The sequence below is a fragment of the Phasianus colchicus genome, chromosome 1 (assembly GCF_987193195.1).
Source record: "Phasianus colchicus chromosome 1, bPhaCol1.hap1.1, whole genome shotgun sequence".
In the NCBI taxonomy this organism is placed as follows: Eukaryota; Metazoa; Chordata; class Aves; order Galliformes; family Phasianidae; genus Phasianus; species Phasianus colchicus.
The window spans coordinates 124,036,221-124,060,056 of NC_143436.1; the positions used below are offsets into that span (position 1 = coordinate 124,036,221).

The 23,836-nt window shown below is 38.3% G+C and overlaps 1 long non-coding RNA gene across 3 annotated transcripts in view; it reads right to left on the minus strand.

Moving 5' to 3' along the window:
* The window catches only part of LOC116230751 (uncharacterized), a 43,445-nt gene that overhangs the window by 11,107 nt on the left and 8,502 nt on the right, over positions 1-23,836 (minus strand). For all 3 annotated transcript variants that reach the window (XR_004167302.2, XR_004167303.2, XR_004167301.2), the window contains exon 2: positions 6,149-6,331. This is a non-coding gene — a long non-coding RNA (uncharacterized LOC116230751). The remainder of the gene's footprint in view (positions 1-6,148; positions 6,332-23,836) is intronic.

Here is a 23,836-nt window from a genome sequence, read left to right on the forward strand (position 1 = left end):
CATGACTAAATAACATTTCTGCATCTCCAAATCCCCACAGTATTGGCATAAAAGAAGCAAGAATAAAATTACAAATGAGGCAAGGTTCCTAGTCAGTGGTCAGGAAAGACCCTATAGACAACACTTCTGAAAAACAGTAAGTCAGCAAAGTCAGACTGTATTCTGTGTGACAGAAATCACTTCTGTTCCCTTTAGTAATTGTTCTGACTGTTACAGAGCATTCACCCATGGACTGGAATGTGTGTATACAAATCAACTGCCCCGGCTCCCTGCAGCTCAAAGCTCAGGACAACCAAGAGATAAAGACTGGTTCCTTCCCAATAGTATCAAAAAGACAATAAATAAGAAGTCCACCCAACTGGTAACATACAAAATAGCTGAAATATAACTTTAGTGTTTTTGAAAGCTTGAGATGACACAAACTTTGGTTTTCTGTAATAAAGATGTGGTGAATTATGCCTATTATTTAAATAAATTGGCAGAATTTTTTCTATCTGTGGGGTCCCCTTCCACTCTGCTCTTGTGAGGCCCCATCTGGAGTACTGCATCCAGGTCTGGAGCCCCCACTACAAGAAAGACAGGAAGCTATTGGACAGAGTCCAAAGGAGAGCCATGAAGATGATCGGGGGACTGGAGCACCTCCCCTGCGAAGACAGGCTGAAAGAGCTGGGCTTGTTCAGCCTAGAGAAAAGAAGGCTACGGGGTGACCTCATTGCAGCCCTTCAGTACCTAAAGGGAGCCTACAAAGAGGAGGGGAATCAACTCTTTGAAAGGGTAGATAACTGCAGGGCAAGGGGAAATGGTTTTAAGTTGAGGGAGAGAAGATTTAGGTTGGATGTCAGGGGGAAGTTCTTTACAGAGAGAGTGGTGAGGTGCTGGAACAGGCTTCCCAGAGAGGTTGTGGATGCCCCATCTCTGGAGGTGTTCAAGGCCAGATTGGATGGGGCCCTGGGCATCCTGGTCTAGTATTAAATGGGGAGGTTGGTGGCCTTGCATGTGGCAGGGAGGTTGGAGATTCGTGATCCTTGAGGTCCCTTCCAACCCTGGCCATTGTGATTCTGTGATTCTGTGATAACGTTGCAATTCTGACTCCCTAGAGTCCTCATACCCTGTATAAGATAGCAATATCTGTAAGATTCAGCACAGTCTGGGGTATAAACAGAACAGGTGCAATTCAGACAGAGACAAAGCAATAGAATGAACTTTCAACTCCTTTATCAGCTTCTTGGGGAGTGGTGGTTTTTGTCCTTGACAAAATTACACCTGTAAAGTTGTTTTGAGAACTCCGGTGCAGCTGTTCACTTTGCAGAACAGGTATAGATTCATTCTGAGGGCGGAATATAGCAGGGCCATGAGGTTTTTTTGGACAAGAATACTTGCTGAATACCTGAACACCCTACGTCACCTGCTGCTAACAAGCATCTGAAGACAAGTCTCCCTTTGTGTAGGAAAGGTAATCAGTAACCCTGTTACTAGTTATTAGACTTACAAAAGAAATAGTTTATTGTATTTTATTTTGATTGAAAGACTTTGATACGTGAAAACCACTTTAATAATATTATGCCATAACATTATTAAAAATTATTAAACTTACCTAATGAAACTTACTGCTGATATGAATAAGCTAAACCAATTTTGTTGCTGCTAGAGGAAAAGACTCGGGAATGTTTGGGCATTATGAAAAGGAACTGTACCTAATTTTTTCATTCTCCATGAACATCAAGTCTACATTTTTTTTATATGTTGCTCTCAGCTAGCAATGAAAGCCATTTTCAGGTTTTCAGTTATGTCAAAGGTTTTGCAAGAGTGAGGTTTTTTCCTATTTGTATCAGTACATACCTCCAGGCAGGCGCCTTCTTGCTTTATCAAAGATGCTAACATTTATGCTCAGCAAAGTAGAATGTATACTAACCCAAGTAGACCAAATGATACTCCAGCCCACAGGTATCACACTTCAGGGCCAGTGAGTTTTGAGAAGGGCAAGAAAATTCTCACCAGCTTGCTACAAGAAGGGAAAATTTGCAGAGAAGAGCTCACAAACTGATGCTTTCAGGGGAAAAAAAAAAAAAGAAACAACCAAAATAAAAATCAAACATAGATCCAGATAACAATCATCTAATTTGGGAACAGATATACCAAGAATATGTGTGTATATATATATATATATATATAAGCAAAACAAATTGATTGATCTTTTAGTTGTAGATACTGGAAAGAAAGAAAATATTCTCTTCTTGGTTGATTTCCACACTGCTCCGCTGAGTAAAAGTGCTAAGATGAGACAGGTAGGGAACACAGAAAGATCTGTAGTGCTCAGTCTGACTCATCTTTCATTTTACTTCAAGATAAATTATCTAGTTGAATAATTAGCATGACAAAACTGATAATGGGACTTACTGCCATCAGCATCTAAACAAAGATTATAAGAAAGAAGAGGACAGACTCCTTAGCAGTATCTGTTGTGAGAGGACATGGGGAGTTTCAAACTAAAAGGAGAGATTTAGATTGCATATATGGAAAAAGATCTTTACAATAAAGGTAGTGAGTCACTGGAACATGTCCAGAGAGGAGGTAGCTGCCCCATCTCTGTAGACATTCAAAGTCAGGCTGGATGGGGCACTGAGCACCAGATCATTGCAGGAGTGTTGGACAAGATGATTTTTAAAGTTTCTTCCAACTCAAACAATTCTCTGATTCTATAATTAAATCATGAGCTGTTTTTTGCCTGCAGGACAGTGTGCTCTAAGGAGCAGAGATAACGTTATTTGAATACATTAGAAATACATCATAGTAATATAACTTTTCTGAATCAGAAGTGGACTAGTGAAGTTACAAATATCTGATATTATTCATCTGTTTTCTTCTTTGCCTCAGTCTACTGAAAAGGCCTTCTCAGCACGTGGTGAAGGCTTTCACATTCTTTCTGGAAAATCAGCACATCTCTGTGACTCGCTGAAGTGCTCTACACTAATGCCCATGTCATGGGAACAAAAGGATGAAATGTATGCAGTAAAAAGGCTATGACTTCATCAGAATGCAGTGGGATAGCTCACATAATTAGAGCCTATTAGATAACTGGAAGAAACCTCTTGTTTGCACACCCTAATATCTGCAAAACAGACAATGTACTCCAGCACAAACAATCCAGATTTCTGGAGAGCATTGATGATCCTGACACAGGTGATCAAAAGATCAAGTGTAGATACCCTGACTAAACTCAAATATAAACAGCAACAGATGACTCAGGACGAACACAGAGTAGTCATTATTCAAACCAAAGCCCATCTGGAGGTGAATCTGGTGAGGGACATAAAAGGTAACAGGAAAGACTTCCACAGGTAGACAGGCAGGAATATGAAAACTAGGGAAAATATTGGCCCAATGCTGAATGAAGAAGGAACCCTTTGAAGAACACTGAAAAGGCTGAGGTATTCAGTGCCTTTCTTACATCAGTCTTTCCTGGTAAGACTGGTCTTTAGGAATTCCTGACCCCTGAGTAAAGAGGGAAGGTCAGAAGCCAAAAAAAAGACCTATCGTTTAGTAGAGGACAATCAGGTTAGGATGCATTTGAATAAAACAGGACATGAGCCCAAGGAACTTGATGGGACACCTAGTGAATGCAGCTGCTCATGGTAAGGCCTCTTATTTATCCTGGAAAAGTGGAGCAGGTTGCACTGACATGTTGGTGTCACTATGCAAATGATATGGCTATGATGGCTTTAGACATTCAAATGAACAAAGCCCTGAGCAACTTGGTCTGACTCCAAAGCTGGTCCTACGGTGGGACAGAGACTTCCTGAAGCCCTTTTCCAATCAAATTACTGTGTGGTAGTAGCATCTCATGGTCACTGCTCTCCATAGTCCGTGGCATCACTTGGAATAAAGAGAGGCAGGCAGTCACATGGTTTTCATGCTCTGCTTACCTACTTAGGTGTGGAATTTCCACCTATAGGCATCTTATTTCAGTTATAATATCTAATATTTTCTGTAATTTATTCAGCCTCTGTTCCATGAGCCTCTGTTCTCTGTCATTCCTATGTGATTTGTGCACTGTTAGTAGAGTCCTGAAAATTTCCCTTCCACCTACTTTCTAAGCTGTCCACAGTCTTTTTTAATCTTTAGCCTACTTTATCTTATTTCAGTTCAAGTCTGTACCCTCAATAAATAAATAAATAAATAAATAAATAAATAAATAAATAAATAAAAAATCCATGTTTAAGCTCTAAAAAAGTGGTCTGTGTATTTCACAAGTGTTAAAATCGCTCATTAATTTCCATATGAGCAGCTGACTGTGCTATTGGAAACAAATTCTTCAGACACTTTGCTAGGGCTTTGGGCATTCATATTTGTCAGAACAAAGAAGAAGAGAATCCCAGTCTGGAAGCTAGGCTTTAAACTTGGCACACAAATGGCATTAAGGAGATGAACTTTAAAAACCATATGCCTCAAAACTAAATACTGCAAGCACGGATTGTAAGACTTGTGACACTTCATGAAGTGTTGTATAGTTTCTAGCTCTTTAAAAGGACACATGCAACATCACGTTCCAAAAATAGTTTTGCTCGCCTAGAAATAACAAGATTTGTAAGTCGTCAATAAATAGACAGTATTCAAATATTTCTATAAATGAAAAGGGTTAATTTTATCACTTTGAAAACACACGTATAATTATACTCTATATTTTAAATTTTAAATATATTATGTACATATATTTTTAATATATAGTACTTAACAACGGTGCTTGTATAAAACTGGATTTTTTTAGTAGAAACATAATTCTGAAAGAAAATTACAGAAAAATAGGAGATATTTCAGTAGCAACTAGTGGCAATGCAGAATGCCTATGGGTAAAGTTTGAGTGCTGAGTTCCAGGAAAATGTGACCATAAGGCTGATCAATATATTACTCCAATAACAAGCTGAACCAGATACCTCTTTCTATGGCTGACCAAAAGCCTTCACCAAGGTGTTTTTTGTTTGGTTTGGGTTGGGTTGGGTTCAGTTTTATTGTGTGAATTCCTTTTATCATACTGCTGTGTTGCCCGACATATACTTAGTGTAGGAATTCCAACCTGCTGTGATTTTTGGTTTTGCTTTTGTCTTTGCTTATTTGTTCTCACACTTTGAGTGGAAGAATGTAGACTCACAGGAACTAATGAGATAATTTGTAAACTGTCAGCAAAAGACATCAGTATTAATCTAGTGGTGGTCTGGTAAAAGAGGAGAAGATAATTACAGGGGTTTTATCTTAACTTTGCTTCAGGATCCTCATTTTTACTTCTGGCCAGGCTTCTACATGCACAGACAAATCTCAGAGCCTGACATTTTTGCTCTTCAGGAACACATGATTGTCAGTCAATATGTATTCACAGAAAGGCCTGAAGTAACACTTGAGTCTGTCTACAGACAGACTCACTCCTGCCACCTCCAAATCTCACATGAAACTTCCACATTTGCTCTGCATATTTCCTCCTTTATGCCTCTTTGCCCGTAGTACTATGCAGTGTGTAAACTCTGAAGCACATGCGATATTCCATCTCCAGTACTCCTATTCTTTGCATGAATATCTGCTTCGGATGCCCCTGGAGGAGACTTCTCAAAGATACAGTTGATCCAAAACCCATAGGGGCCATACAATTCTTAGCAACAATAGCATGTTTTTGAGAAAGCATTAAGTGGCAAAGTGGTACCCTATCACTAATGTGTATATATATATTTTTTTAAGAGGAATTGAGGAAAGCAACCCTTCGTCCAACTTCAAATCTCCTAGTTTTATTCTTCAGGGATAAGTAAGGGGGATTCTCTACATCTGTTGTTATTTGTTTTTCACGGGGAAGCAAGAAGTTTCATTAGCTTTATCATTGCTGTATTTTTCCTACTGACATGCTTAATAAAAGCATCTGGGAAGAAGACCATAAAAATGAGTGGAAGCAGAGGGGGTATGAAAGACAACAAAAATGGTTTTATAATAATCCATGAGGACAGTTTCCCAATGGGAAGAAAATCACTGGAGGGGAACTACTATATGAAACTTAGGTGATTAGGATGCTTGGATAGCTACTGTCTTATTTGTATTATGAGTTTCCAGAAAATTAATGGGTTATTATGATTAAGAGTAATCTACATCACTATTCTGTTAATTGGCTCACCTTACTGATATCTGCAGGGTTCCACACAGGATATTTGATGATTCATCAGTGGTGTGCTCAAAAAGGGCCTTCGGGATGGTAAGAGTTTTTTGCCTTGCACTGTTTGCAGGGCCCAAAGATGAGTGAACTTTGTTTCATCTTTTCTTGGGTCCTTTGTGCCTCGTGGTACAGCCATCATCTTTTCTAAAACAAAAAAAAACAGAGAAAAATTAATATTTAGGAATTCTTACAGATTCTGTACAATTGGCTGGTTTAGTGACAGCTGTTAGAAGAGTTTAAGCCACTAGTTCTATGCCATGTTGTCATCTTCTCAATTCCTTGAAGACTGACAAAATAATAAAGATGAAAAAGAAAAATATTAATCATTAGAATTTAAAGAGAATCTTCACAACTGGTTTATACGATAGAGAGGAGAAAGCCCTGTAAGGAATAGGGCAGGAGAAGCACATGGCATCATACATACGTTACTTAATTAATGTTGCATTATTGCATATTGTTATTTTGCTTTATTTTAACCAACATTTTGGTTTCCAAGGGTTGGGTTCCTTCTAAGTGAGGACTCACTTCCCAGTAAGTAGTAAAGCTTTTAGAAAACTTTCTGTGTAAAATTCTGACAGTAAAAAGAGCAACCTGATGTAGGAACCTGCGTGAACATTTATATCTGAGATGTCACTGATAAGAAAGATTTAGAGACCTTGGAAGTTATATTTTTTGTCCCAAAGATTTCAGCAAGGCCAGTGGAATATAAGTTAGTACCGTATCATCCAGATGATTAAATGCCACTGTGTTTTAAGGACAAATAATAGGTCTGCTGCTTTATCTATTCTATTCATTATCTTTCTCCTTAGCTCGTAAAGCAATAGGATAACAATTTCATTTGTATGACGGTGATAACTGTCCAGCAGGAACAAGCCTGAGACCATCAATTCATTTCCCAAAAGCATCCATTACTTAATCACAGCAAGTTTAACACTGGGACTCAGCTGAGTCACATACATTAACCATGTTATGCTTTCCTAATTGGAGTCTTTAGTAAATACTATTTACATCAAATGTACTTAAAATTCTGTTAATGAGTTTCTTATTCTTCCTCATGTATCATACTTATATGAACACTTTAAATGTGGGCAAATATTGCACAATGATATCTGTATATCTGTAGATTCTCCTTCAATAAATTGTTCATGTTCTTTTCATCTAAATTTGAAAGCGCACTCTATGGCAGTTTGTAAGCAGAAAAAAAAATTAAATATAGGACTACTTCTATTCTCCAAACATAAATTTGTGAACAGAAAGTTATATCAACGTATTTACATTTATATTGAAAGCCATTTGCGGGATTAATGAATCTTTGAACCAAGGAAAAGATATCACACAGGTGATTTGGATTATTACACCTTACAAATTAATAGAAAGGCTGATAGTCATAGTAATTAATTCAAAAGCAACTCAGAGATTGAGCATACACTGTGGCAAAGCCCACTTCCAGATGATTCATAAACAGAAGAGAGCAAACTGATCAATCATTGTCCTGTGAAAGAAGTTTGCCAAACTCTCTTATTGTACTTCTTTTCAGCTCCATCATTCCCTTGCATCTCTGTTCCCCTTTTTTCACAGCAAGGACCTCCATTATCTCCAGTGCGTGGACCTACAAGGAGGTACTGTTGGCTGTAGCTTAAATGCAGCTCATCTATGATAGATGAGAAAGAGTAAAGCTAAAAAGAAGACTAAAGCTTGTGGTTATATTAACTTTTATGAGAACAGAGTATGGATGAATGGTTGTGTGAAGGTCAGCAATTTCTGCAAAAGGAAAAGACAAAAAACATGAAAGACAGTACACCAGTATTGAGAAATCAGTCATACAGAGTGATCAAAGGAAATGAAAGGAAATTGAGCATGAGAGATATTTGTGACTCATTGCAATATAACCAATAGAATGTATTACAATTTAAAAAGTCATTAATTTGAATCAAATATAGAAATTAACAATCATACAGTAAGAGAAGCATAAAAGGTCTCAAAAAATCACATATGTAAAGCAGTCTATGTAAAACTTAACTAAAAATATGTAGAAGAAAAGAATACTAAAGTAAAATATCTGTTTGTCTTTTAATGGAAGTACAACAGTCGCATTGAAATCTTCTAAAGTAAAAAAGATGACATTGCTAAAGACCGAATCCTTCAAAGATGTATTCATATGAACAATCCCACTTTAATGCATGGAAACACTTAGGTGAGTAAAACTCCTTCTCAGCAAATAGAAGAACTTTGTGTCTTCTAACTTCCCATTTTTTCTTACATCTATTCATTTACTTCCATCAGCATTAGCAGCAGTACTAATATTGGTTGATGTGCTGTAGTATCATTTACCCACAATTTTCATGTACTTCTATGTGTAGCAGAGGATTTACTGAACTCAGGTAGTCCCTACACTGAATGCCCAGATCTTCCAGGAAGGTCTGATTGTGGATGCCTCATCCCTGGAGGTGTTCAAGGCCAGGTTGGGTGGGGCCATGGGCAGCCTAGTCTAGTACTAAATGTGGAGGTTGGTGGCCCTGCCTGTGGCAGGAGGGTTGGAGCTTCATGATCCTTGAGGCCCCTTCCAACCCAGGCCATTCTATGATTCCATGATTCTGTGACTCCAGACCATGGTAGCATAAGCTGCTTTTCAGGGATAACTAGAAGGCCAGATTCTCTAAAGGCCAGCTGTCTCCTCAGTTCCATCATTCTTCCCACAAAAATTGCATACCCAAACTAACTACTAGCAGACATCATATATGCACCATTTTTTTTTTTTTTTTTTTGCCATTGAAATAGAGGTTCAATGTGATCCCTGTTAAGCAGACAGCCAGGTGAGCTTTCTGACTACCTCTCACCATTCATTCTATGAAGCAGAGTTACACAAAGAAAATACTGCTGCCAATACCCAACACAAAATACACCTGCAATATGGGTTATCATCGCATCCACTCTTATAGACAACACTGCCCAACTCCTTTTCACCTTTTCCCAGCAGATTCTTTTAGCAATTTTGCCCCAGTTTTTCCCTTATTGAGAATTCTTACCTAGCCTTGACAGAGAGTGGAAAAAATGTGATGAAGCAAGCATACTTACAGTGTTTGGTAGAAATTTATGGTGCTTCCTCTCACTTCTGCCATTAGTCTGTAGGGGTAAAATCAATGATACTTTTTCACTTGGCAGAAGCATCTCACACGTGATATATGGAAATTTTTGGCTCAGTGTATGTGATCTGAACACTAAACTCTTCATTTCTTTCCCCTTTTCTCCACTGCATTACATTTAATTTAACTGAGCAACATTGTGCAGTTGCAGTCATTACAACTGTTCTCAGTCTGTATTTACCTTTGAAGGTCAGTATTAATTATTCTGCCATACATCCCCCATTCCAGACCTGCAAGCAGCTTTCATGTCTTCTCAATGTTTTTTCAGTTAGTCTAGAAAAAGAAATTAATTCACCCTACAAATCTTGCCATGGGGCTGTTCTGCTATTCATACAAAGAAAATTGTCTTTCTTCTCTGCAGAGTACAATGAATTTTTCATCTTCTCACCTAACAGTTACATCTTTTAAAGAATAAAAGTAAATATAAAATTAGCGAGGATTCAGTAACAGTAGGTTAGCTATAAATACTTGTAAATGGGAAACATACAGTGAACATCTTTGGAATTATGACATTACAGCATTCTGATTTTAGGAAAGTTACAATTAAGCTCCATTTCAATACTACCAACTCTATATTACAAACTCAACAAAAATGTATGGTGGAGCAGAAGTCCTATTCAGTGCACTTAGTGCCTTTTACATAGTTATTTAGATATAGCATTGTCACAGTTCTGGCCTGGTTCGACCTGGTTCCTTGACTAAATGGCACAGGGGGACTCATGAACCCACGCCCTGTGATGGGTCTAAAAACAAAACAGCAGCAACGAGATAAGGGAGAAAATTAATTTCCAAATATTATAACACAATGTGAGAGAATGCAATATAATGCAATACAATTGGAATTGTAGCTAATAAATCAAATAAAAAGAGAGAGATTGTCCAAAACCAAAGGCCTTACTCTAATGTTGAAGGTGAGACAGCTAGAGAGCATACACTGCAGAGACAAGCAGAAAAAAAAGTCTCATGACTCCCAGTTTTCTCTTTCCCTCTAAGCAGAAAATGGAAGTGGAACAGTGAAGTACTCTGGGAGATATAGTTCATTCTTTCTCTTCTGTGAAACGTACCTGGAACTATCAACAATCCATGGAACTGGAGCCTTAACTCTTTAACTCCCTGTGCATTACATAATGTTATGATGTGGAATACCAATAACAGAAATCTGGAAACCACAACAAGTATGCCAGGGGACAATATCAGGGCCAATACTGTCTATCTTCATTAATGACCTGGATGTTTGGACAAAGCGTGCTTTCATGAAGTTTGTAGATGGTACAACATTGCTGCTGATGCACTAGTTGAGTGTGCTGCTATTCAAAGGGAGCTGGATTGGCTGCACTATTAGGCTGAAAAGAATCACATGATCTCCAACAAGAAGAAATGCTAAGTCCTGTGTCTGTCAAGAAATGACTCCCAAGTACATAATGAGAACAACAGGATGAGAAGTAGCACTGCAGAAAGCAATCTGTGGGTTCTGAAGGACAAAAAGCTGACCACAAGCCAGCACTGTGCCTTCACAGCAAAGAAGGTCAACAACCTCCACAGTTGTGTTAAGCAATGCACTGACAGCAGGTCAGCAGAGGAATTCCTTGTCCAGTACTCAGTTCTGGTGTGATACATCTGGAGCTCTGGGCTTACTGGTATGAGACAGGGAGCTACTGCAGCAGGTGCAGTGAAGGGGCACAAAAATAAAGCAAGTGGATAATCTGACATAAAGAGAAGCTGAAAGAACTGAGACTGTTCAGCCTGGAAAAGAAGAGGTTTAGGGGGATCTTGTTGATGAGATAAATTCTTGATAGGAAGGAATGAAGAAGAGTGAGCCATATTCTGCCCAGTGACAGGATAAGAAGTGATGAACACAAAGTGAACACCTGTGAAAGTCAATATAAACAGGAAAAAACAAAACAAAACAAAAAACCACAACAACACAGTTTTACTCCAGGAGTAGTCAAACACTGGAACAGATTGCCCAGAGAGGTGATGGAATTTCTGGAGATGCTCAAGCCCAACTGGACACGTCTGCGAGCAACACCCTGCCTCAGCCAGTACTGGACTAGAAAATCTCCAAAGGTGCCCTTCCAGAATCAGTGATTCTGTGATTCCAATTGAAATTCTCTGAAATTACTCTTTTTGTACCTTTGGATGCTCCCAGATCAAATCATTAGGAATCACACAATTTCTTTCCCTAACAGGATATAAGAATCTAATATCTAGAGAGCTGTATTTTTCAAGTCTATCATGTTGTAAGCAATTATGCATCTTCATTTTTTATGTGAAGCTATATTCATTCAATTTGGAGTTTACTTCAAATAGTTTAGACCACACTTCAGAACTTAATCACATGAGTGGTTCCACCCTCACTCTAAAAGTAATGCTGCTTTTCCTGAATACTATCTGATTTGGCCCTGAGAGCTCACAAGCTACACCTGCTCACTAAATGAAGATACAGCAGCAAAAATTATTTCCTGACTTGTTCACTTGCATCAGCCCAAGACATTTCCAAATCAAACCCTCCAGGTGGGCTGAGAGGGTATGGTCTATCTCCTCTGGTTCCTGACTATTGAGTCCCACCATGTCAGAATGTACAGCACGTCAAAAAGTCTGTGCAATGCTCAAAAATGAGAGGGGGAGAAGCTAGGTTGGCATGATGAGATATTCTGCACAGCCCTTACTAAGCTGATGCTCAGATAAATCCCCACTGTCTAGTGTAAACTCCTTTACCTTTTACCTCCAGTTACCTCATCTAATGATCCTCTAGCAAGATGAGGTATATCCATTATGCCCTATCCCCCATTCTTCAGGTGCTCTCTGTGGTCTGTCTGAAATCAGCTCATACTGCAGGTGGCAGTATGTCCTACCTGTTGATAAGTTCACATGTTCTCCTTTCGCTACCATGACATTGCTACCCAAAGTTTGCATAGTTCTTAAAAGAAAAACAGAAGAACAAAAATGTTCTCCAGCAAATAAGACCACTTTTGTTAGCCTGGGCTCCTGTAAGGGGCAGTCACTGACAGAGTTGCCGTAGTTTGGCCAGGTTTGGTGATAGGGAGCTAAGGGATCTATGGACTGGGAAGAGAAAAGGGTGGGGGAGATAGGGCAAGGCAAGAAAACCAGCAGCAGTGAACTAAGGGAAAAAAATTTACAAAATATAATAGCGGAATGTGAGATAATAAAATATGATGGGATTTGAAACTTATAACTCAAATAAAATAGGAGAGAGTTTACAAAACTGCATTCCTTACTCTAATGCTATAGCTGAGACAGCCAGGAGCACAGAGAGCAAGAGAAGCAGTCTTGAGATCCGTCAGTTTTATCTTTTTGTTCAAATGGAAATGAAATCTTCTGGGAGTTGTAGTTCACTCTTTTCTTCTGAAACCAGGATCCCAGAAATATCAATAAGCCATGGAACTGCAGTACTAACCCTTTAACTGTGTGATGGTATGATGTGGAATACTGACCAAAAATCATAAAATCACAACAAGACAGTATTTCTTGGACCTAGACTGCTTCCTGTGAAGGAGTGCTGTGTAGCCATAGAGCCCCTTCACCAGTTGGGTGAGTACAATTTTTCTTTCTGTGATTACTGGTCTACCTGTGAATACTTTGCCTGGTATCTCCAAGAATCTGTCAGAAGCAGTTTTGCTTCTTTGTGAGCAGGGTACCTACATTAACTTTATGTTGTGTGTTCAAACTTGGCCTAAAGTGCTAGTCTGCAGCCATATGCAAAGCCCTACGAAATCATTAGGGAAAAACTTGTGCCAAGACATCTAAAGGCACTTCTCCAGAAAACACAGGTGGGCAAAACACTGTGCATGTTATCTCTGCCTTTGATCTCTTACTCTGATTCCCTGAGAAGTGCAGAGGCTGAAAGGGAACCACACGGCACTTTGACAGTCCACCAGTAGGGATGCATAAGGGACTGTGGCTATGCAACATGCCCACAGAGCCACTTGTCTAGAACTCTGACAACTACCTGTAAGTTTTGGACTTCAGTGACTCTGAATAGAGCACTCACTCTTAACTACTGATACACCAAAAAACATTTCAGGTAGTTACAATTAGTACAGTTGGAGCAAAGACTTACTCTAGATTGAATACGTGGAAAACAGAATTTGCTTATATGTCCTCTTAGGATAGACATAATGACTGCAATAAAATAAATCAGAGATCTATATTTGCTGCAGTTTTCCATCCCAAACATTTCACTGTAGGAGGATAATCAGCTAAGACTACAGATGAGCTGTTAAGAAATTAGCTTAGGAGTTACTGTGCTGTGATCAAGTTACAAAACAACAAGAGGCTCTAATACTTGGATTCAAAGTGCATGAAATTGCTATTCAGTGTGAAGAATGATCATTTAATATGCCAACCTACTTGCCTTTCATTTGTCTTCACCACTTTCACCACAAAGCTTACAGAAATGTCATTAGAAATTGACAGATCTCTCAGTTCATACACAACCTCCTTTTGTATGATAAATACTTAATTGCCACCTCTAAGTTAAGGTATATTGGGGTAGGAAGGAAAACGCTTGGGTATTTCTAAAGGAACTTCAAAAATATGGGATTTCATTCACCTTTATAATTTGAAAACTTTTAGCAGAGGCATCGTGAATAATTTTATTATGCGTTTTTCCTAACTAGGTTTTATTAGTAACGTTTTCTTGAAGCCAAGGTTTAAGTTAAATGACTAAAAATTAATGTGTTTAAAGTTGAAGAAAATAAACAGAGAAAACTTCTGAATTTACCACCGAGGCTTCTGTCAGGATAATGTAAATACACTACACTACAGTTTATGAGCAAGCCCTTCCATGAGGTGAATACTGAGAGGAGGACTATACCTCTCATACAAAGGTATTACATCAAATTCCAATATCTTCATTTTTCAAGGCAAGGGAGATTAAGAACTGACATTTCAAGACCAAGTCAGAGAACCTACTGATTAAACACTAATACAAACTGTGCCTTCTCTGCTATCATCAAGGAGGAGGGACAGCTATATTAAAAGGAGAGCATAATTCTGTTGATGGATTTGTTGAGTCCTTATATGTTTCTCAAGGTTCTGACATTACAGTTAGCAGTGAAATACTGAACTCTACTTTCAGTTTGTCCTGATAGAACAGAAAATACTAGATACAACAATTTAGTTATACTCAGCTTTGTACATGTGGAATTTTAGTATATTCTTCGTATCCTTAAAGATTTCTGTGTTTATACATGTCTCCCATTCACAGATCTATTCAAAGAAACCTTGAAGAGCATCTGTTTAATCACTGATATTCTGATTAAACTAGCCAGCTTAATATATATTCCTTCTTATAAACAGGATAAAATCTACCTCTGACAGAAGAGTAGCTTCCAGCTGATGAACTAATACACCTGGTTGCCTCACTGGTACTAGTACAGATCTGTAATTATTATCGTTGGCATTCTAGTAACATTAGTCTAGAGACTAATTATGCAAATAATTAGTTGGAGAATTGGATGTCATGGGGCTCTCTGACTTCACATTCATGATATATACATTTTAAACATTTCTGAAGTGCTTTCTTTTATGAGCATTTGTCTGTTCTAGTCTTATAGGTGAGAAATCCAGATTTATTGTCAAATAGATTCTACTGCAGTGCACAGCTGTTCCTTGCACTGCATTTTGGCCAGGATCTTGCATTCTTTGAGAACTTGGAGCAAATTAATTTGTGTAAAACTAAGCAGATAAAAGAATATTGCCAGCTCAAGATATTTTAAACAGTCTTTAGCAAAAAGATTTGTAGCGTGTTATTCCAATGCAGAAAATTCTTCATTTGATTTCATTCAAATCCTTGCATTTATGTTCTACTAAAAAAAGACTTCTTTTCCCCAATCTCACTTACAACCAGGAAACACAACAATGTTAAGAAATATTTGAAATTGTATTCCTGAAGACATGTTTACGATTCTCATTCTTACTGCAAAATCTACAGATAGAGTAATTCCCAGAGAGTAGGGATATATTTAAGTTTCCCCTGTAGCCTTGTAGAGTTTGCATCCAGGTCACCTACGTTCCTATAGAGCATGCGAAGCACACAGCTTTGAGAATGGGAAGAAAGGGATGTAAAAGTATATACACACATTCAATTCACACTCTCTACTTCCATTTATTTTTTTCTCATGTGAACAAATGAAGAACCCATCTGGAGATCAAGGGGAAAACAAACAAACAAACAAAAAGCACATAAATAGAAGGCATTCCTGGAGCCTGTATGGATTGTAAGCCTATGTAGCTACTTCTACTATAAATAATAATTGAATAAATTGTTGGTATGGTTTTCAGACTAAGAATTAGAGCCACATTTAACTCCCTTTCAGGCAAAGTCCCTGACCATGAAGCTTTCAGCTTTCCTCCTGTTGATGTTTCCTCACTGGTGAGCATGGGACAACTCTATGCTGAGCAGTTCATTAGCAGGATCTGCCTGGGATGGCAGACCCTTTCCCAGTTCTGGGCCTACTTATAGCTGAATTTTATTTCTTCTCTCCGAAGTCTCAAGACAATACTGAATCCTGTGTTCCTATATTGTCCTATACTGGTCAAGTGCTCTAATCACCTTATCCAACAGTATGGCCTTAAAAGTGCATAGAACCGTGCTGCAGTTCAAGACATACAGGACTGCTGAACGTGACAGGCCGCTTCAGAGACACCCAGACTCGTCTGTACCAGCAGCAGGAAACAAGGAGCACCCTAGAGCACCTCAACTGTCATCAGGTGCCTTTATGTGGGAAACTGAATCAAGTTCCTAGCTCCCATGTGGACACCAACATGAGGACAACTATGTTCAGGAAAGTAATTAACTGGAAATTGAACCTCACTCTTCCTCTTAAGTGTTGCAGTCTTCCGTACAACATTTTTAGATGACTTCATGAGAACAGAAAAAAAATCTGTAAGGATATGATTTAATTAAAATTTCTCACCTTCGTTAATATTGAAGAGCACTTTCTCTATTAAGAAATTTGATGCATGAAGAAGGGAAGACAGAATTCGATCACTACAATCTCCACTAGATCTTTTTTATCACTCTTCATCAAAATATTTCAAATCCCTTTTTACATCCTTGGTATTCACCCAATAGCTAATATTAAAATCCACCCCATCTTCATTCTTATTTTCATCTTTATAGATCAAAAGTATCTAAGATAATCTGTGTTCCTGAGCAGATCCCAAGCAGCAGCCCAGATATGAAGTGATGCAGAATAGAAAAAAAAAGTATATGCAATAACTATCTCTCCTGCTATCATAGATTCACCGAGGTTGGAAAAAACCTGCAAGATCATCACTAATAGTTCTCCACTCAACCATGTCCCTCAACACAACATCTAAACGTTTCTTGAATGCCTCCAAAGTTGGTGACTCCACCACCTACCTGGGCAGCCCATTCCAGTGCCTGATCACTCTTTCAGAGAAGTAGTATTTCCTGACTTGCAACGTCAATCTCCCCTGGTGCAACTTGAGGCCATTTCCTCTAGTCGTGTCACTAGTTACATGGGAGAAGAGGCCAAGACCAGCTCACTACAACTTCCCTTCAGGTAGTTAGAGAGAGCTACAAGGTCTCCTCTGAGCTTCCTCTTCAGCAGATTGAACAATCCCAGCTCCCTCAGCCAAGCTGATAACAACCTACACCATTCTGTTAAAGGGAGGAGCCACATAATATTGCGATTAAAATAGATTAAAATTACTCAAGTACCCCAATAGGCAGGAAGGTAAATGTTAAAACTAAAGTCTAGTTGGATCAAAATAACCAAACATATAATTTTCAATAATACAAATTTTAATTTCATTATTAGGGAGTCACAAACTTCATGGAAATCAGAAAGTAGGAGGATTCACCTCTTAAATAGATTTTGCTACAGGTGTTTTATCATAGAGTTCTGCACTGAGATCTCAAGTTTCCTATAAAGCTGCAAATAAATCTGCCCTCCAGCAAGTCTGTTACCCTGAACACATCCCATATCAGAGTGCATTTGGGAAGAGTGACAACTGCTAACTCTTCTTGTACACTTGTGTGTGCATTTGCCCTAGAGGTCCCCCTTTAAGCAGTAAGCAAAGGCTGTCATTGCTTCAGTTGTGTGACAATGTAAGATCAATGTCTGAAGCAGCCTATCTGATGGTGAATCTCTGCTTTGAGGAAGAAGGTTAGATATTACGTGGACTTCTTTATTATTCACATCTGTCACTTTTATCTCAATCTGTGAGTAATTGTCTTATTTTGTAAGTTTTTTTCCCAGCTGCAAAGTTCAAGTCTTTTGCTTCTGCCTTGCTACACATTCCACTGGAGCCACAGATAAGGTGCAAGATGGGCACCTTATCAGATGTTCCCCCAGACAACAGAGGAGATGCAGCCAGCATAACTACTTCTTCCACATGGCATTTCTTATCCCCCTTACATTTCAAAAAAAAACAGGAACAACTTCAGCTGTCAGCGAAGTGCTTTCTGAAAAGGCATACTGTTTTGGAAACAGTAAAGCCATACTGCACATTATGTAGTACAGGAGATGAATCAAAGATACGCATACACTACAATTCACTCTGAGATGTACATACATACTAAATAGAGATACAGAGAGTTTTTTAGATGGCTTTCTTAAAGTGACTTCCAGCTTGAGGCAAGGCAAAAATAAGAGATACATAGAATGAATACATAATAAGCAGTTGAAGTTAAAAAGGAAAAAAGAACAGGGCTCAGATAAGGTCAATTTGCAATAGCTTAATAGCTTTTGGAATAATACTCCATGATGATGATGAAAGACAGATGGAATTTGTGACTGTGATAAATCTTTAATACTTAGAGATGAGCACGGACTATATGAAAATCTTTCAAAATGGAAAGACTCATTGGTATGCCCTTACCTTTGTCAGCTGCTCACTTCTTAACTGTATATTGATGATCTTAAAGACAATTGCCATAGTCTATTTCAGGCTATGAGTAAATACATGGAGAATACTCAGTTCTGTAGTGCTGTCTGTCCTGTTTGTTTTTGGTTTTGTTTTTGTTTTTTGCAAAAAAGGCCTATGGCTGAATAGTGCCTTTAGAAAGACCTAACATTTCCCAAGCAAGCCTTGAAAGGAACATGTTCTATCTTCTTCTTTTCCCTACATGTAAAATTCCCTTTTAGCCCAGATTTTTGATTCAACAGAAGGGGAATGCAAGCTCATCAAATATGCCTGTAGTATGTGCGGGTACAGCTCTCCTGAGTTCTGAAAAATTACATCTTTTTCTGCTAAAGGTGAATTTGGCATGCAGGTTTGCCCAGAGAATATCAGCTTCTATATTTTCTTTCATAATTCTGTTCCATTTAATCAGACTTGTAGCCAAACAGAGAATGCCATGACCGTTGCTACAAACATCTCAAATGAACTATAAAAAGTCAGAAACAAGATCTGAACTTTGAGACTAATGATGACAGCCCTACCATTACTGCCTGAGTTTGTAGCTCCATTATCTGGAAACCATTATTAAGTGAGAACATACATGCACACATGGTTCCAGAAATTAGATTTCCTGCACCATAAATTGACCGCTTTCAATGGTCATTGTTTCCTAATAACTTGTAACTTTCCATCCTTCAACAAAACATTATCCTTCAACCCAGTAGAGATCTGTATTGTTTCCTTTATTTTTTGAAAGTTACAGTTTTAATGAGATAAGGAAAGGCCAAGGGGAGAAATTGGACATACTGTTCATTTTCTGCTGAGCCATACCTGTAACATGCTCTGTGGGATCCTGTTACTTTACGCAGCATATCATTTTTAATTGCCATATCATAAAATAGTTTTTAAAGCATTGAACATTAAGGGATTTAAATCTCTTTAATGCTCCTGGATGGCAATCTCTCAAGGTTCATACTGAGGCCAGCTCCATATAATAAATAGAATGTGGGCAAAAAAGCAATAACATAAATTAATGACAAGTACTGTAGAGAATATTTGAAACACTTGAAATAAGATCTCTAGGAGTTTTGCATTTCCAAATAAGCCAAAGAAGTAAGTGAGGGAGGGAGGAAGGAAGGAAGGAATATTTCTGTTCTTTCCGAGGTAAAGTCATTTATTACTCTCCAAGCAAAAGATTTTATACAATTTAATACAGGTAGATACAGATGTGTGAAATCAAACCCATACAATGAAGGACCCACAATAGCAATCAGATGCGCATAGACTGAGGTAAAGCAATATGAAAACCGTGGTATCACTGTACTCAATAGAAGGCTAATCTTGAAGATACAGAAGTGCTGTCAGCAGAGGTATATGCAATGTTTCAAAAACACTGATGTATACAATGCAATATGAGCCAGTTTGGGGAATGTAATAGCTGTCTTATCCTGAATAACTACGCAATTTATACAAATCTGTGATTATCTAAGAAATGTGAACAGCAACACCTACACTAGCAGGGGTGAATGGGATCATTTTAGTTAACTCAAAGATTTTCCTATCAAATTATCTCCAAAGAATGAAGAGAATTCAAATTTATGTAATTGAGTTTGTTCACTACATAGGTATTTGAAAGCAGTGAAGGTTATTCAGACCCTTTGCATCAATGGTTTCAGGTAAGGAAAAGCTGTCTCAAAGCACCATTAACAAGCTCAGCAACACTTCTGAAATGAGCTGCAGCTTGGACGTCAGTGCACCAGGTCACACAGGAGGAAATTCCTTTTCATAGCACATTTTGACTGTTCTAACAAAATCAGTCAGATAGCCTCTCATCTGTCTTTTTTGAAGATATTTTTAGTATCCAAGACAAAGACTTGTTATAAAAGCCTATTAGAATCCTAAAAGTTGTTAATTGTGGAGTTATTTTATTTTATTAAGGTTTATTTAATAGCTTTTTGCTAGGTTTCAGTGTCTGAACTAGATGATCTCCATTAGTTTGCAAATATTATGTCTTGTATGTAAGTGCATGTATTTGTAAGTACCCAGTAGATATCTATGGCATATGAGTATGAGAATTTTCCATAATGAATGATAGTGCTTGGAATACCAAATTCGTTCTTGCTTACGTAAAGCATTTTTTCTAATTCTATTTGAAATATTCTAAGTAATAAAGATTTTTTTTCTGCTTGTTATATGGGTAAAAAAGCGTGTCACTTGTAACCAGTATGCTATTTTGCAATAACATCTATATCATCTCTGAAGTTTTGGAAACTTCAGATTCAAAAAGAAAATTCATCTTATTTCACATTACTTACATACCAACTGTAATTGCTAAGTTGTTCTGAGTATCCCATAGCCAAAGAAAACGCAAATTTTACATATTTTTCCTTTTCATACATTCTTCCTCAATTTTGAAAGGCATTTTCCATAGAATAACAAAGACTTCTGTGTTTAAGCAAGTCCATCTGTTAACAATTAGATAATTTACCAGATTCATCTTCTCAGGCAAAGTTTATATTCAGCAGCTTTCCAGGAGTAGTGTCTCAGTGATCATGACAGCCAAGTTCAAAGCTGGGCAAGTTGTAGTCAAGGTCTCTATCTACCACAGTTTAACAGTCACATCAAGGTTGAATCAGTACTTCATACAATGAATCAATATATTAAAGCTAGACTCAAGCTACAGCAAATCTCAAATGTACAAATGCAGACTTCTGGCTCTGACCTGTACAACATCTGCAGGAATGACATAGGATAAGTGGGTTAGATACAAGTCCTACAAAACTCAAAAAATAAAAGACAAAAGTCAAATCACAGCAAATGAAGGGGATTTTAAAGGCTTAGCCTTCTTGCTGTTTGCTGTAGTATGTTTACTTAGCAATCTGAGCATGTATTCAGTTTACAGCTGAAAAATATTATTTCCTATTCATAATGAATAGGCATAAAAGAATTCTGAGAACCTTGATCTTGCAAAAGTAAACTCAAGAGACTGGAAACACTTAAAAAGCATAGTTGCGAAAGTTTTAAAAATTCCATAAATGACAAGAAAGTTCTTGAGTGCCTGATCAGATTGAATCAGAGTGGCAATAAATCTCATCAGCTCAGTATGAAGAGGAGGTAGTACTGTCTGGACACCAAAGGAAAAAAAAGACCACATGGAAAAGTTTGCGATTTAATAAATGCACGGGGAAAAAATAAAAGGGAAAAAAAAGTACAAAGGAGGAGGAAATGACCAAATCTGAGAAGAAGGCATAGAGGGGAGTGAATACAGCTGAGATTCATCCAAGCAATAAACTTATGAGTAAATCGGTGACTCTGGGGAGATGAAGTTAGCACATATTAGGGCACAGATTTCCATTACTCTGGCCCCATACCATCAGTTTGAGTAATATGTTAAATGCAGCACATTTCAGATCAAAAGCCAAATGCCTTGACCATTCAACCCCTACTGTGAGCCTTTTACAGAACTCCATGAACTTATGTATGACTGAAATGCACCCTGAGCCTTCTGAGTTCGTAGGATGACACTGTTTAGGCCTCTCACATTGCTGCTGAGACCTTCAGCTCCAATTCTATCTATCTGATCCATACTGAATCTTCTTCAGTAATTCCATCACCAAGAAAAAGCCTAGTCCCTCTGCAAACAGATGCAATACGGGAACCCCAGGTTATGAAGGCAATATTTACATGCAGATGATTTTTTTCACTTCTACTTAGGGCCAGCCTGTCTTCCTTGCTGGCATCCCATATCACACTCACTGCAAAGGCCTGTCACCTGTTCTGGAAAACACAAGTGCAGCAATGTTTCTTCCTTGACAGGAGGATAGGTAACAGGAGGAGGCCCCTGGCTTTGCCCCATCATCAGTCACATAAGACCCCTTCGAGTGTGTTGGGGTAGCTTTCTTGTTGGCTCTGTGGTGGTCAGAAACAGATCTAAACAGCTCTGTTTACACTTAGAAATGTCTCAAGCTCTCAGGATGATTTCTTTCAAATTTCTCTCCCAAAAAAGCACTTCTAGACACTAAGTCTCAGTAAGTCAGAAGAGGTCCGTCTTTTCAATAGAATTTCTGTTTCCTAGCTAAATGCCATAGCAGTACACTTCAGAGCAGGAAATCTGCCATAATGATTGTCTCCAAGCCACCGATACGATCATGTAGAATAATGCACTCTGATCTTTAACTTGACTCAAAACTATTTACTTGTTGAAGTAGATAGGTAGGAAAGTAGCATTTCAAAAGACCCAGAGCCATTCATTCACAACCTTTAAATGTGAATGTGTGTAATCTGGACTGTGTGAGCCACAAAAGAACCTGCCTTCCAGTAAGAGATGTCAGTTTGACTCAATAAGTCATTCTGAGACTCCCAGAAAAACAGAGCATACACAGCTCAGCGCTGAACTCCTTTCCTGACATTAAAGGTTACAAGTGAACATAACTTTCCTACGCTAGGCTAGAACTGTGGTGGACCTCTGCTCTATGCATCATTCTCACCTGTTGACTCAGTACTGCAATGCTTTAAGTTTCCTTCACAAAAACTCCATGTGCAGGGCTTCTGTAATGCTTCAGTTTAGCCTGCACTAACTTGCTGCAGGAAAGCAACTGTTAAGTAAGGAGCCTAGGACATACAGCAAAGGAATGAGGAACAGAAGTGCTCTTGAATAATGCATGTTTGTAGCTAATGAACTTTGCAAAGCTTCCACAAAAAGTAGACAGGGCTACCTGTTAAAAAAAAATGCTCTGAAGATACAGTCACAATCCTGACTGGAAGATCATTACGCATGAGCAGTTAGTGATCCACTCAACAGTCAGCCTACACAGGACGTTCCTGCACTGTATATCCCACCTGGCCTTCAGTCTGCATTGTTCTGCACAAATCCTTGGCCATAGGATGAACTCAGCTGCCTCACTGTACCAGAGGTAGCCTGCCAGCAGCTCCCATTTAGTACCAGTGATTATGCCACTTGGGTTATCTTGCCTTTGTCTAGAAGTACAGCAAAAAGCTGGCACGTTGGGAAATTATCAAAATGGGAGTACCCCTTCAAATAAAGAGGTCTGCATAGTGTTGTGCATGGATCAGATGCTTCTTTGGTACTGCATAACTTGGGGTTCTTAGCATCTAAAGGGACATTAGTTATTTATTATTCTGTCCTTATAGCGTTAGATTTAATAAACAGCAGTTCAAACAATATCTTACAGACTCTGACTGCCTTTCATACTAAGATCCTAATGGACTAGTACTCCCCCAGCACCAAACAAATACACCAAGAGTACAGGACAAAGCAGTTAAGTTGTTATCTTCCTCAAAATACATAAAATACCTACATCCCAGGCCTACAAGAGCTACACTCTCTTAACTACAAGCTATCTATGAGAACAGTACTGCATGGAAAGATTTGTGTGCCTTCTTAAAATAGAATTTCTGTTCTCTAGAATCAGCCATTTAAAAATTAGACATATCATCTTAAGTCAATATTTAGATTCCCTATATATTCAGCAAAGAGAAAGGAGTGATTAAGGATAGCAATCCATTCCTTTTTAAGATAGCTATCTGGGATGGGAAAGATTAAGCTTCCTCTGTAGATGCACTTAGAATGTACATAGCAGCCAAATCTGAT